This window comes from Schistocerca piceifrons, unplaced genomic scaffold, assembly GCF_021461385.2.
Source record: "Schistocerca piceifrons isolate TAMUIC-IGC-003096 unplaced genomic scaffold, iqSchPice1.1 HiC_scaffold_154, whole genome shotgun sequence".
Classification (NCBI taxonomy): Eukaryota; Metazoa; Arthropoda; class Insecta; order Orthoptera; family Acrididae; genus Schistocerca; species Schistocerca piceifrons.
The window spans coordinates 833-14,855 of NW_025727391.1; the positions used below are offsets into that span (position 1 = coordinate 833).

At 49.3% G+C, this 14,023-nt stretch overlaps 6 non-coding genes across 6 annotated transcripts; all 6 read right to left on the reverse strand.

Annotated features, from left to right (window-relative positions):
- Positions 1 to 933: 933 nt before the first annotated feature.
- Positions 934 to 1,095, reverse strand: LOC124734606. The gene has a single exon (XR_007009411.1). It is a non-coding gene; the product is annotated as a U1 spliceosomal RNA (small nuclear RNA).
- A 2,163-nt stretch (positions 1,096 to 3,258) lies between these two features.
- LOC124734592 lies at positions 3,259 to 3,420 on the reverse strand. The gene has a single exon (XR_007009399.1). It is a non-coding gene; the product is annotated as a U1 spliceosomal RNA (small nuclear RNA).
- A 2,163-nt stretch (positions 3,421 to 5,583) lies between these two features.
- LOC124734604 lies at positions 5,584 to 5,745 on the reverse strand. Its single transcript, XR_007009410.1, has one exon. It is a non-coding gene; the product is annotated as a U1 spliceosomal RNA (small nuclear RNA).
- Positions 5,746 to 7,908: 2,163 nt separating this feature from the next.
- LOC124734607 lies at positions 7,909 to 8,070 on the reverse strand. The gene has a single exon (XR_007009412.1). It is a non-coding gene; the product is annotated as a U1 spliceosomal RNA (small nuclear RNA).
- A 2,163-nt stretch (positions 8,071 to 10,233) lies between these two features.
- Positions 10,234 to 10,395, reverse strand: LOC124734608. The gene has a single exon (XR_007009413.1). It is a non-coding gene; the product is annotated as a U1 spliceosomal RNA (small nuclear RNA).
- Positions 10,396 to 12,560: 2,165 nt separating this feature from the next.
- Positions 12,561 to 12,722, reverse strand: LOC124734609. Its single transcript, XR_007009414.1, has one exon. It is a non-coding gene; the product is annotated as a U1 spliceosomal RNA (small nuclear RNA).
- Positions 12,723 to 14,023: the final 1,301 nt, after the last annotated feature.

Sequence of the window (14,023 nt, forward strand, 5' to 3'; positions counted from 1 at the left end):
CATTGGAACTGTTGCAATCGAAACCGAGCTTAATAATTTCATGCGGCCGTTTTCAGTCAGTCCTCCTCGTGCTTTAATTGCTCATTTCCAAGCGTTATTTTAGGTTGCCTGCAAAGTTGTCAGATGAAACACAACCACTGCGACGAAAGGCCATTCCTTGGAGCAGGTAGACGTCAACTGCGGCGGGAAACTGTCGTGGCCAGGAAGATATTCACTGTGTGTGGAAGTTAAGTGAGGATCCGAAGCTGACTTGCCAGCACACGTTGCAGCAGTCACTCGCCAACGGCAGCGGGGTAAGAAAGGGGGTGCAAATACGCCGGTTCTCGTCCGATCACCGACGTTGGGCTTGGATGGGTGGCCGCCTCGCCTGGGAGCACAGGGCGCTGTTGGCTAGAATCTATGTTTCTCGTTTTCGGTGCAGCTCGTCATGTTATTTTCCTTCGATTCACATCCCCACAAGCTCCTCAAGTGCCGCAAGTCTGCAAGTCCCGAGACGCTACGCTAGACGCTTGCTTCCGGCCCCTCATGTACCATGCCACAGGCGCCAAAGCGTTCGGCTGGCCGATGGCCCCTGTACGCCCGCTCGCGCCACAGCAGTCACTGTGCTTGCAGGGAATGCCGCGCCGCCGAATAACGTTTGGCGCGCAATCCGTTTATGGGCAGAGAATGCTAAAAGGGGCCGTTCGACCGTTAATACGGAAATCGTAGCCAAGTTAGATGGCCTGAGCCATCTCGCGGCTGCCGCTGTTATTACGAGCGCGCGTGCCACGCGGTTGAAGAGCAGTGCGCTGGCTCTGGCTTTCGACGCCGTTTCCTAGTGTGTTTTGTCGCTTCTAGTGGAGGCATCATCGGTTATGAGAAGCTGGTAAATTACTCACAGTCAGTACTTATCGTCCAACACGAGGAGAGGCTTTGATTGTAACGGAGATTAGCACCGGACAGCGCGAACGCAGTCCCGACTACCAAAAATTATGCGCCCGAGTTACTCGCATTTGGAGTAATCGCGGGGGTCAGCTCGACCGAAGTGCAATGGACAAGCCTCACCCCGGAGGAACCGCCTTCATGATCACGGTATCCTCTACGCCAGGTAAGTATGCTTCTCCTCGGCCACAGGCGAATATTTGTAATGCGTCGCGCTATCGTAGTGGAACGAGAACTCTTGACGTTGTCGCATTCGGCGAAGAGCATGGTGCCGTGAATGTACTTGCTTCCTTAGAAACGCGCTGTTGGCCGTCGAGTTAGCAGGCAGACAGGCACAATAACGGCCTTCTGCAGAAAGCGATGCATTTTTCGTGCGGAAGACATCGCGACTCGCGGCGCCGGCCGTTGCTGGGGTTAAGTTACTGCACCCTCCGGGAGATGGCGGGCCATGTCGGGGTTACCGCCTTCGAGCCACCCTCTCCGCCTGAAAGTCGCCCTCTTTCTCGGCCGGTGTCAAAACGGCAAATGAGATTTGCTGAATGACTGTTTCTTCCAGCCACAGTGCAAGCCACAAAATCAATTATTTCTCTTACCTTTGCTCCCTCCGTGGGAGCCCATAGTGCTAGGAAATACGGCAGCATTGTCAATCGCCCTTGTCTGTCGCTGAGCAACCGAAGGACCAAGCTCAGACTATCAGATGTTCTAAGGAAGCTGTATGCACTCGTGGGTGTTGTACACGAGGGACAAACATCACGTCAGCAGGCTCTTAAGGAAAGGCAATAATCAGCAAAAAACTGCAACTTACCCCATTGGACGCTGATGGAACAGAAGACACTTGAAGGTAAGGTAACACTTCTTTTTTTTTTTTTTTCTGTTCATCTCGAGCACGATCTGGAAAGCTCGGACGAAATTTGTGTTCTCTTTAATTCAGAATGTGGAGATATTTCCTTCACGCATATGAAAGTATAATGCTTCATTATTTAAGCTAGATGGAAAAGTTTAGGGGAAGTAATTAATTCGTTTAGGCTGCACCACTACTAGGTAGCACTGTCAAAACAATGCCATTGCCATCTGATGGCAACACAGCTTGCTGCAGATTAATTTTGCGGCATTTCATAAATGATTAATATCTTATGACTATGGTGACGCTATGAGTAGTTTTATATGTGCAAACATTTGAAACTGCTGCAGGCATTACATTCACCCCTCTCTGCCTCTTTGCTTGGACATGGAGTAAGTAAGGATAAATTAAATTGCTTGTTTTTGAAGTAGTAACAGTTCTGAAGTGTAAAGAAATGATATTAAACAATACAGTGTATATTTTTTTTTTCCGAATGTAGTGATTCAACAACGAATTTATTTATTTATTCCTACCTACCTCTGCAATTAGTGTACGTGAGTATTTCATTGGAACTGTTGCAATCGAAACCGAGCTTAATAATTTCATGCGGCCGTTTTCAGTCAGTCCTCCTCGTGCTTTAATTGCTCATTTCCAAGCGTTATTTTAGGTTGCCTGCAAAGTTGTCAGATGAAACACAACCACTGCGACGAAAGGCCATTCCTTGGAGCAGGTAGACGTCAACTGCGGCGGGAAACTGTCGTGGCCAGGAAGATATTCACTGTGTGTGGAAGTTAAGTGAGGATCCGAAGCTGACTTGCCAGCACACGTTGCAGCAGTCACTCGCCAACGGCAGCGGGGTAAGAAAGGGGTGCAAATACGCCGGTTCTCGTCCGATCACCGACGTTGGGCTTGGATGGGTGGCCGCCTCGCCTGGGAGCACAGGGCGCTGTTGGCTAGAATCTATGTTTCTCGTTTTCGGTGCAGCTCGTCATGTTATTTCCTTCGATTCACATCCCCACAAGCTCCTCAAGTGCCGCAAGTCTGCAAGTCCCGAGACGCTACGCTAGACGCTTGCTTCCGGCCCCTCATGTACCATGCCACAGGCGCCAAAGCGTTCGGCTGGCCGATGGCCCCTGTACGCCCGCTCGCGCCACAGCAGTCACTGTGCTTGCAGGGAATGCCGCGCCGCCGAATAACGTTTGGCGCGCAATCCGTTTATGGGCAGAGAATGCTAAAAGGGGCCGTTCGACCGTTAATACGGAAATCGTAGCCAAGTTAGATGGCCTGAGCCATCTCGCGGCTGCCGCTGTTATTACGAGCGCGCGTGCCACGCGGTTGAAGAGCAGTGCGCTGGCTCTGGCTTTCGACGCCGTTTCCTAGTGTGTTTTGTCGCTTCTAGTGGAGGCATCATCGGTTATGAGAAGCTGGTAAATTACTCACAGTCAGTACTTATCGTCCAACACGAGGAGAGGCTTTGATTGTAACGGAGATTAGCACCGGGACAGCGCGAACGCAGTCCCGACTACCAAAAATTATGCGCCCGAGTTACTCGCATTTGGAGTAATCGCGGGGGTCAGCTCGACCGAAGTGCAATGGACAAGCCTCACCCCGGAGGAACCGCCTTCATGATCACGGTATCCTCTACGCCAGGTAAGTATGCTTCTCCTCGGCCACAGGCGAATATTTGTAATGCGTCGCGCTATCGTAGTGGAACGAGAACTCTTGACGTTGTCGCATTCGGCGAAGAGCATGGTGCCGTGAATGTACTTGCTTCCTTAGAAACGCGCTGTTGGCCGTCGAGTTAGCAGGCAGACAGGCACAATAACGGCCTTCTGCAGAAAGCGATGCATTTTTCGTGCGGAAGACATCGCGACTCGCGGCGCCGGCCGTTGCTGGGGTTAAGTTACTGCACCCTCCGGGAGATGGCGGGCCATGTCGGGGTTACCGCCTTCGAGCCACCCTCTCCGCCTGAAAGTCGCCCTCTTTCTCGGCCGGTGTCAAAACGGCAAATGAGATTTGCTGAATGACTGTTTCTTCCAGCCACAGTGCAAGCCACAAAATCAATTATTTCTCTTACCTTTGCTCCCTCCGTGGGAGCCCATAGTGCTAGGAAATACGGCAGCATTGTCAATCGCCCTTGTCTGTCGCTGAGCAACCGAAGGACCAAGCTCAGACTATCAGATGTTCTAAGGAAGCTGTATGCACTCGTGGGTGTTGTACACGAGGGACAAACATCACGTCAGCAGGCTCTTAAGGAAAGGCAATAATCAGCAAAAAACTGCAACTTACCCCATTGGACGCTGATGGAACAGAAGACACTTGAAGGTAAGGTAACACTTCTTTTTTTTTTTTTTTCTGTTCATCTCGAGCACGATCTGGAAAGCTCGGACGAAATTTGTGTTCTCTTTAATTCAGAATGTGGAGATATTTCCTTCACGCATATGAAAGTATAATGCTTCATTATTTAAGCTAGATGGAAAAGTTTAGGGGAAGTAATTAATTCGTTTAGGCTGCACCACTACTAGGTAGCACTGTCAAAACAATGCCATTGCCATCTGATGGCAACACAGCTTGCTGCAGATTAATTTTGCGGCATTTCATAAATGATTAATATCTTATGACTATGGTGACGCTATGAGTAGTTTTATATGTGCAAACATTTGAAACTGCTGCAGGCATTACATTCACCCCTCTCTGCCTCTTTGCTTGGACATGGAGTAAGTAAGGATAAATTAAATTGCTTGTTTTTGAAGTAGTAACAGTTCTGAAGTGTAAAGAAATGATATTAAACAATACAGTGTATATTTTTTTTTTCCGAATGTAGTGATTCAACAACGAATTTATTTATTTATTCCTACCTACCTCTGCAATTAGTGTACGTGAGTATTTCATTGGAACTGTTGCAATCGAAACCGAGCTTAATAATTTCATGCGGCCGTTTTCAGTCAGTCCTCCTCGTGCTTTAATTGCTCATTTCCAAGCGTTATTTTAGGTTGCCTGCAAAGTTGTCAGATGAAACACAACCACTGCGACGAAAGGCCATTCCTTGGAGCAGGTAGACGTCAACTGCGGCGGGAAACTGTCGTGGCCAGGAAGATATTCACTGTGTGTGGAAGTTAAGTGAGGATCCGAAGCTGACTTGCCAGCACACGTTGCAGCAGTCACTCGCCAACGGCAGCGGGGTAAGAAAGGGGTGCAAATACGCCGGTTCTCGTCCGATCACCGACGTTGGGCTTGGATGGGTGGCCGCCTCGCCTGGGAGCACAGGGCGCTGTTGGCTAGAATCTATGTTTCTCGTTTTCGGTGCAGCTCGTCATGTTATTTCCTTCGATTCACATCCCCACAAGCTCCTCAAGTGCCGCAAGTCTGCAAGTCCCGAGACGCTACGCTAGACGCTTGCTTCCGGCCCCTCATGTACCATGCCACAGGCGCCAAAGCGTTCGGCTGGCCGATGGCCCCTGTACGCCCGCTCGCGCCACAGCAGTCACTGTGCTTGCAGGGAATGCCGCGCCGCCGAATAACGTTTGGCGCGCAATCCGTTTATGGGCAGAGAATGCTAAAAGGGGCCGTTCGACCGTTAATACGGAAATCGTAGCCAAGTTAGATGGCCTGAGCCATCTCGCGGCTGCCGCTGTTATTACGAGCGCGCGTGCCACGCGGTTGAAGAGCAGTGCGCTGGCTCTGGCTTTCGACGCCGTTTCCTAGTGTGTTTTGTCGCTTCTAGTGGAGGCATCATCGGTTATGAGAAGCTGGTAAATTACTCACAGTCAGTACTTATCGTCCAACACGAGGAGAGGCTTTGATTGTAACGGAGATTAGCACCGGGACAGCGCGAACGCAGTCCCGACTACCAAAAATTATGCGCCCGAGTTACTCGCATTTGGAGTAATCGCGGGGGTCAGCTCGACCGAAGTGCAATGGACAAGCCTCACCCCGGAGGAACCGCCTTCATGATCACGGTATCCTCTACGCCAGGTAAGTATGCTTCTCCTCGGCCACAGGCGAATATTTGTAATGCGTCGCGCTATCGTAGTGGAACGAGAACTCTTGACGTTGTCGCATTCGGCGAAGAGCATGGTGCCGTGAATGTACTTGCTTCCTTAGAAACGCGCTGTTGGCCGTCGAGTTAGCAGGCAGACAGGCACAATAACGGCCTTCTGCAGAAAGCGATGCATTTTTCGTGCGGAAGACATCGCGACTCGCGGCGCCGGCCGTTGCTGGGGTTAAGTTACTGCACCCTCCGGGAGATGGCGGGCCATGTCGGGGTTACCGCCTTCGAGCCACCCTCTCCGCCTGAAAGTCGCCCTCTTTCTCGGCCGGTGTCAAAACGGCAAATGAGATTTGCTGAATGACTGTTTCTTCCAGCCACAGTGCAAGCCACAAAATCAATTATTTCTCTTACCTTTGCTCCCTCCGTGGGAGCCCATAGTGCTAGGAAATACGGCAGCATTGTCAATCGCCCTTGTCTGTCGCTGAGCAACCGAAGGACCAAGCTCAGACTATCAGATGTTCTAAGGAAGCTGTATGCACTCGTGGGTGTTGTACACGAGGGACAAACATCACGTCAGCAGGCTCTTAAGGAAAGGCAATAATCAGCAAAAAACTGCAACTTACCCCATTGGACGCTGATGGAACAGAAGACACTTGAAGGTAAGGTAACACTTCTTTTTTTTTTTTTTTCTGTTCATCTCGAGCACGATCTGGAAAGCTCGGACGAAATTTGTGTTCTCTTTAATTCAGAATGTGGAGATATTTCCTTCACGCATATGAAAGTATAATGCTTCATTATTTAAGCTAGATGGAAAAGTTTAGGGGAAGTAATTAATTCGTTTAGGCTGCACCACTACTAGGTAGCACTGTCAAAACAATGCCATTGCCATCTGATGGCAACACAGCTTGCTGCAGATTAATTTTGCGGCATTTCATAAATGATTAATATCTTATGACTATGGTGACGCTATGAGTAGTTTTATATGTGCAAACATTTGAAACTGCTGCAGGCATTACATTCACCCCTCTCTGCCTCTTTGCTTGGACATGGAGTAAGTAAGGATAAATTAAATTGCTTGTTTTTGAAGTAGTAACAGTTCTGAAGTGTAAAGAAATGATATTAAACAATACAGTGTATATTTTTTTTTTCCGAATGTAGTGATTCAACAACGAATTTATTTATTTATTCCTACCTACCTCTGCAATTAGTGTACGTGAGTATTTCATTGGAACTGTTGCAATCGAAACCGAGCTTAATAATTTCATGCGGCCGTTTTCAGTCAGTCCTCCTCGTGCTTTAATTGCTCATTTCCAAGCGTTATTTTAGGTTGCCTGCAAAGTTGTCAGATGAAACACAACCACTGCGACGAAAGGCCATTCCTTGGAGCAGGTAGACGTCAACTGCGGCGGGAAACTGTCGTGGCCAGGAAGATATTCACTGTGTGTGGAAGTTAAGTGAGGATCCGAAGCTGACTTGCCAGCACACGTTGCAGCAGTCACTCGCCAACGGCAGCGGGGTAAGAAAGGGGTGCAAATACGCCGGTTCTCGTCCGATCACCGACGTTGGGCTTGGATGGGTGGCCGCCTCGCCTGGGAGCACAGGGCGCTGTTGGCTAGAATCTATGTTTCTCGTTTTCGGTGCAGCTCGTCATGTTATTTCCTTCGATTCACATCCCCACAAGCTCCTCAAGTGCCGCAAGTCTGCAAGTCCCGAGACGCTACGCTAGACGCTTGCTTCCGGCCCCTCATGTACCATGCCACAGGCGCCAAAGCGTTCGGCTGGCCGATGGCCCCTGTACGCCCGCTCGCGCCACAGCAGTCACTGTGCTTGCAGGGAATGCCGCGCCGCCGAATAACGTTTGGCGCGCAATCCGTTTATGGGCAGAGAATGCTAAAAGGGGCCGTTCGACCGTTAATACGGAAATCGTAGCCAAGTTAGATGGCCTGAGCCATCTCGCGGCTGCCGCTGTTATTACGAGCGCGCGTGCCACGCGGTTGAAGAGCAGTGCGCTGGCTCTGGCTTTCGACGCCGTTTCCTAGTGTGTTTTGTCGCTTCTAGTGGAGGCATCATCGGTTATGAGAAGCTGGTAAATTACTCACAGTCAGTACTTATCGTCCAACACGAGGAGAGGCTTTGATTGTAACGGAGATTAGCACCGGGACAGCGCGAACGCAGTCCCGACTACCAAAAATTATGCGCCCGAGTTACTCGCATTTGGAGTAATCGCGGGGGTCAGCTCGACCGAAGTGCAATGGACAAGCCTCACCCCGGAGGAACCGCCTTCATGATCACGGTATCCTCTACGCCAGGTAAGTATGCTTCTCCTCGGCCACAGGCGAATATTTGTAATGCGTCGCGCTATCGTAGTGGAACGAGAACTCTTGACGTTGTCGCATTCGGCGAAGAGCATGGTGCCGTGAATGTACTTGCTTCCTTAGAAACGCGCTGTTGGCCGTCGAGTTAGCAGGCAGACAGGCACAATAACGGCCTTCTGCAGAAAGCGATGCATTTTTCGTGCGGAAGACATCGCGACTCGCGGCGCCGGCCGTTGCTGGGGTTAAGTTACTGCACCCTCCGGGAGATGGCGGGCCATGTCGGGGTTACCGCCTTCGAGCCACCCTCTCCGCCTGAAAGTCGCCCTCTTTCTCGGCCGGTGTCAAAACGGCAAATGAGATTTGCTGAATGACTGTTTCTTCCAGCCACAGTGCAAGCCACAAAATCAATTATTTCTCTTACCTTTGCTCCCTCCGTGGGAGCCCATAGTGCTAGGAAATACGGCAGCATTGTCAATCGCCCTTGTCTGTCGCTGAGCAACCGAAGGACCAAGCTCAGACTATCAGATGTTCTAAGGAAGCTGTATGCACTCGTGGGTGTTGTACACGAGGGACAAACATCACGTCAGCAGGCTCTTAAGGAAAGGCAATAATCAGCAAAAAACTGCAACTTACCCCATTGGACGCTGATGGAACAGAAGACACTTGAAGGTAAGGTAACACTTCTTTTTTTTTTTTTTTCTGTTCATCTCGAGCACGATCTGGAAAGCTCGGACGAAATTTGTGTTCTCTTTAATTCAGAATGTGGAGATATTTCCTTCACGCATATGAAAGTATAATGCTTCATTATTTAAGCTAGATGGAAAAGTTTAGGGGAAGTAATTAATTCGTTTAGGCTGCACCACTACTAGGTAGCACTGTCAAAACAATGCCATTGCCATCTGATGGCAACACAGCTTGCTGCAGATTAATTTTGCGGCATTTCATAAATGATTAATATCTTATGACTATGGTGACGCTATGAGTAGTTTTATATGTGCAAACATTTGAAACTGCTGCAGGCATTACATTCACCCCTCTCTGCCTCTTTGCTTGGACATGGAGTAAGTAAGGATAAATTAAATTGCTTGTTTTTGAAGTAGTAACAGTTCTGAAGTGTAAAGAAATGATATTAAACAATACAGTGTATATTTTTTTTTTCCGAATGTAGTGATTCAACAACGAATTTATTTATTTATTCCTACCTACCTCTGCAATTAGTGTACGTGAGTATTTCATTGGAACTGTTGCAATCGAAACCGAGCTTAATAATTTCATGCGGCCGTTTTCAGTCAGTCCTCCTCGTGCTTTAATTGCTCATTTCCAAGCGTTATTTTAGGTTGCCTGCAAAGTTGTCAGATGAAACACAACCACTGCGACGAAAGGCCATTCCTTGGAGCAGGTAGACGTCAACTGCGGCGGGAAACTGTCGTGGCCAGGAAGATATTCACTGTGTGTGGAAGTTAAGTGAGGATCCGAAGCTGACTTGCCAGCACACGTTGCAGCAGTCACTCGCCAACGGCAGCGGGGTAAGAAAGGGGTGCAAATACGCCGGTTCTCGTCCGATCACCGACGTTGGGCTTGGATGGGTGGCCGCCTCGCCTGGGAGCACAGGGCGCTGTTGGCTAGAATCTATGTTTCTCGTTTTCGGTGCAGCTCGTCATGTTATTTCCTTCGATTCACATCCCCACAAGCTCCTCAAGTGCCGCAAGTCTGCAAGTCCCGAGACGCTACGCTAGACGCTTGCTTCCGGCCCCTCATGTACCATGCCACAGGCGCCAAAGCGTTCGGCTGGCCGATGGCCCCTGTACGCCCGCTCGCGCCACAGCAGTCACTGTGCTTGCAGGGAATGCCGCGCCGCCGAATAACGTTTGGCGCGCAATCCGTTTATGGGCAGAGAATGCTAAAAGGGGCCGTTCGACCGTTAATACGGAAATCGTAGCCAAGTTAGATGGCCTGAGCCATCTCGCGGCTGCCGCTGTTATTACGAGCGCGCGTGCCACGCGGTTGAAGAGCAGTGCGCTGGCTCTGGCTTTCGACGCCGTTTCCTAGTGTGTTTTGTCGCTTCTAGTGGAGGCATCATCGGTTATGAGAAGCTGGTAAATTACTCACAGTCAGTACTTATCGTCCAACACGAGGAGAGGCTTTGATTGTAACGGAGATTAGCACCGGGACAGCGCGAACGCAGTCCCGACTACCAAAAATTATGCGCCCGAGTTACTCGCATTTGGAGTAATCGCGGGGGTCAGCTCGACCGAAGTGCAATGGACAAGCCTCACCCCGGAGGAACCGCCTTCATGATCACGGTATCCTCTACGCCAGGTAAGTATGCTTCTCCTCGGCCACAGGCGAATATTTGTAATGCGTCGCGCTATCGTAGTGGAACGAGAACTCTTGACGTTGTCGCATTCGGCGAAGAGCATGGTGCCGTGAATGTACTTGCTTCCTTAGAAACGCGCTGTTGGCCGTCGAGTTAGCAGGCAGACAGGCACAATAACGGCCTTCTGCAGAAAGCGATGCATTTTTCGTGCGGAAGACATCGCGACTCGCGGCGCCGGCCGTTGCTGGGGTTAAGTTACTGCACCCTCCGGGAGATGGCGGGCCATGTCGGGGTTACCGCCTTCGAGCCACCCTCTCCGCCTGAAAGTCGCCCTCTTTCTCGGCCGGTGTCAAAACGGCAAATGAGATTTGCTGAATGACTGTTTCTTCCAGCCACAGTGCAAGCCACAAAATCAATTATTTCTCTTACCTTTGCTCCCTCCGTGGGAGCCCATAGTGCTAGGAAATACGGCAGCATTGTCAATCGCCCTTGTCTGTCGCTGAGCAACCGAAGGACCAAGCTCAGACTATCAGATGTTCTAAGGAAGCTGTATGCACTCGTGGGTGTTGTACACGAGGGACAAACATCACGTCAGCAGGCTCTTAAGGAAAGGCAATAATCAGCAAAAAACTGCAACTTACCCCATTGGACGCTGATGGAACAGAAGACACTTGAAGGTAAGGTAACACTTCTTTTTTTTTTTTTTTCTGTTCATCTCGAGCACGATCTGGAAAGCTCGGACGAAATTTGTGTTCTCTTTAATTCAGAATGTGGAGATATTTCCTTCACGCATATGAAAGTATAATGCTTCATTATTTAAGCTAGATGGAAAAGTTTAGGGGAAGTAATTAATTCGTTTAGGCTGCACCACTACTAGGTAGCACTGTCAAAACAATGCCATTGCCATCTGATGGCAACACAGCTTGCTGCAGATTAATTTTGCGGCATTTCATAAATGATTAATATCTTATGACTATGGTGACGCTATGAGTAGTTTTATATGTGCAAACATTTGAAACTGCTGCAGGCATTACATTCACCCCTCTCTGCCTCTTTGCTTGGACATGGAGTAAGTAAGGATAAATTAAATTGCTTGTTTTTGAAGTAGTAACAGTTCTGAAGTGTAAAGAAATGATATTAAACAATACAGTGTATATTTTTTTTTTTTCCGAATGTAGTGATTCAACAACGAATTTATTTATTTATTCCTACCTACCTCTGCAATTAGTGTACGTGAGTATTTCATTGGAACTGTTGCAATCGAAACCGAGCTTAATAATTTCATGCGGCCGTTTTCAGTCAGTCCTCCTCGTGCTTTAATTGCTCATTTCCAAGCGTTATTTTAGGTTGCCTGCAAAGTTGTCAGATGAAACACAACCACTGCGACGAAAGGCCATTCCTTGGAGCAGGTAGACGTCAACTGCGGCGGGAAACTGTCGTGGCCAGGAAGATATTCACTGTGTGTGGAAGTTAAGTGAGGATCCGAAGCTGACTTGCCAGCACACGTTGCAGCAGTCACTCGCCAACGGCAGCGGGGTAAGAAAGGGGTGCAAATACGCCGGTTCTCGTCCGATCACCGACGTTGGGCTTGGATGGGTGGCCGCCTCGCCTGGGAGCACAGGGCGCTGTTGGCTAGAATCTATGTTTCTCGTTTTCGGTGCAGCTCGTCATGTTATTTCCTTCGATTCACATCCCCACAAGCTCCTCAAGTGCCGCAAGTCTGCAAGTCCCGAGACGCTACGCTAGACGCTTGCTTCCGGCCCCTCATGTACCATGCCACAGGCGCCAAAGCGTTCGGCTGGCCGATGGCCCCTGTACGCCCGCTCGCGCCACAGCAGTCACTGTGCTTGCAGGGAATGCCGCGCCGCCGAATAACGTTTGGCGCGCAATCCGTTTATGGGCAGAGAATGCTAAAAGGGGCCGTTCGACCGTTAATACGGAAATCGTAGCCAAGTTAGATGGCCTGAGCCATCTCGCGGCTGCCGCTGTTATTACGAGCGCGCGTGCCACGCGGTTGAAGAGCAGTGCGCTGGCTCTGGCTTTCGACGCCGTTTCCTAGTGTGTTTTGTCGCTTCTAGTGGAGGCATCATCGGTTATGAGAAGCTGGTAAATTACTCACAGTCAGTACTTATCGTCCAACACGAGGAGAGGCTTTGATTGTAACGGAGATTAGCACCGGGACAGCGCGAACGCAGTCCCGACTACCAAAAATTATGCGCCCGAGTTACTCGCATTTGGAGTAATCGCGGGGGTCAGCTCGACCGAAGTGCAATGGACAAGCCTCACCCCGGAGGAACCGCCTTCATGATCACGGTATCCTCTACGCCAGGTAAGTATGCTTCTCCTCGGCCACAGGCGAATATTTGTAATGCGTCGCGCTATCGTAGTGGAACGAGAACTCTTGACGTTGTCGCATTCGGCGAAGAGCATGGTGCCGTGAATGTACTTGCTTCCTTAGAAACGCGCTGTTGGCCGTCGAGTTAGCAGGCAGACAGGCACAATAACGGCCTTCTGCAGAAAGCGATGCATTTTTCGTGCGGAAGACATCGCGACTCGCGGCGCCGGCCGTTGCTGGGGTTAAGTTACTGCACCCTCCGGGAGATGGCGGGCCATGTCGGGGTTACCGCCTTCGAGCCACCCTCTCCGCCTGAAAGTCGCCCTCTTTCTCGGCCGGTGTCAAAACGGCAAATGAGATTTGCTGAATGACTGTTTCTTCCAGCCACAGTGCAAGCCACAAAATCAATTATTTCTCTTACCTTTGCTCCCTCCGTGGGAGCCCATAGTGCTAGGAAATACGGCAGCATTGTCAATCGCCCTTGTCTGTCGCTGAGCAACCGAAGGACCAAGCTCAGACTATCAGATGTTCTAAGGAAGCTGTATGCACTCGTGGGTGTTGTACACGAGGGACAAACATCACGTCAGCAGGCTCTTAAGGAAAGGCAATAATCAGCAAAAAACTGCAACTTACCCCATTGGACGCTGATGGAACAGAAGACACTTGAAGGTAAGGTAACACTTCTTTTTTTTTTTTTTTCTGTTCATCTCGAGCACGATCTGGAAAGCTCGGACGAAATTTGTGTTCTCTTTAATTCAGAATGTGGAGATATTTCCTTCACGCATATGAAAGTATAATGCTTCATTATTTAAGCTAGATGGAAAAGTTTAGGGGAAGTAATTAATTCGTTTAGGCTGCACCACTACTAGGTAGCACTGTCAAAACAATGCCATTGCCATCTGATGGCAACACAGCTTGCTGCAGATTAATTTTGCGGCATTTCATAAATGATTAATATCTTATGACTATGGTGACGCTATGAGTAGTTTTATATGTGCAAACATTTGAAACTGCTGCAGGCATTACATTCACCCCTCTCTGCCTCTTTGCTTGGACATGGAGTAAGTAAGGATAAATTAAATTGCTTGTTTTTGAAGTAGTAACAGTTCTGAAGTGTAAAGAAATGATATTAAACAATACAGTGTATATTTTTTTTTTCCGAATGTAGTGATTCAACAACGAATTTATTTATTTATTCCTACCTACCTCTGCAATTAGTGTACGTGAGTATTTCATTGGAACTGTTGCAATCGAAACCGAGCTTAATAATTTCATGCGGCCGTTTTCAGTCAGTCCTCCTCGT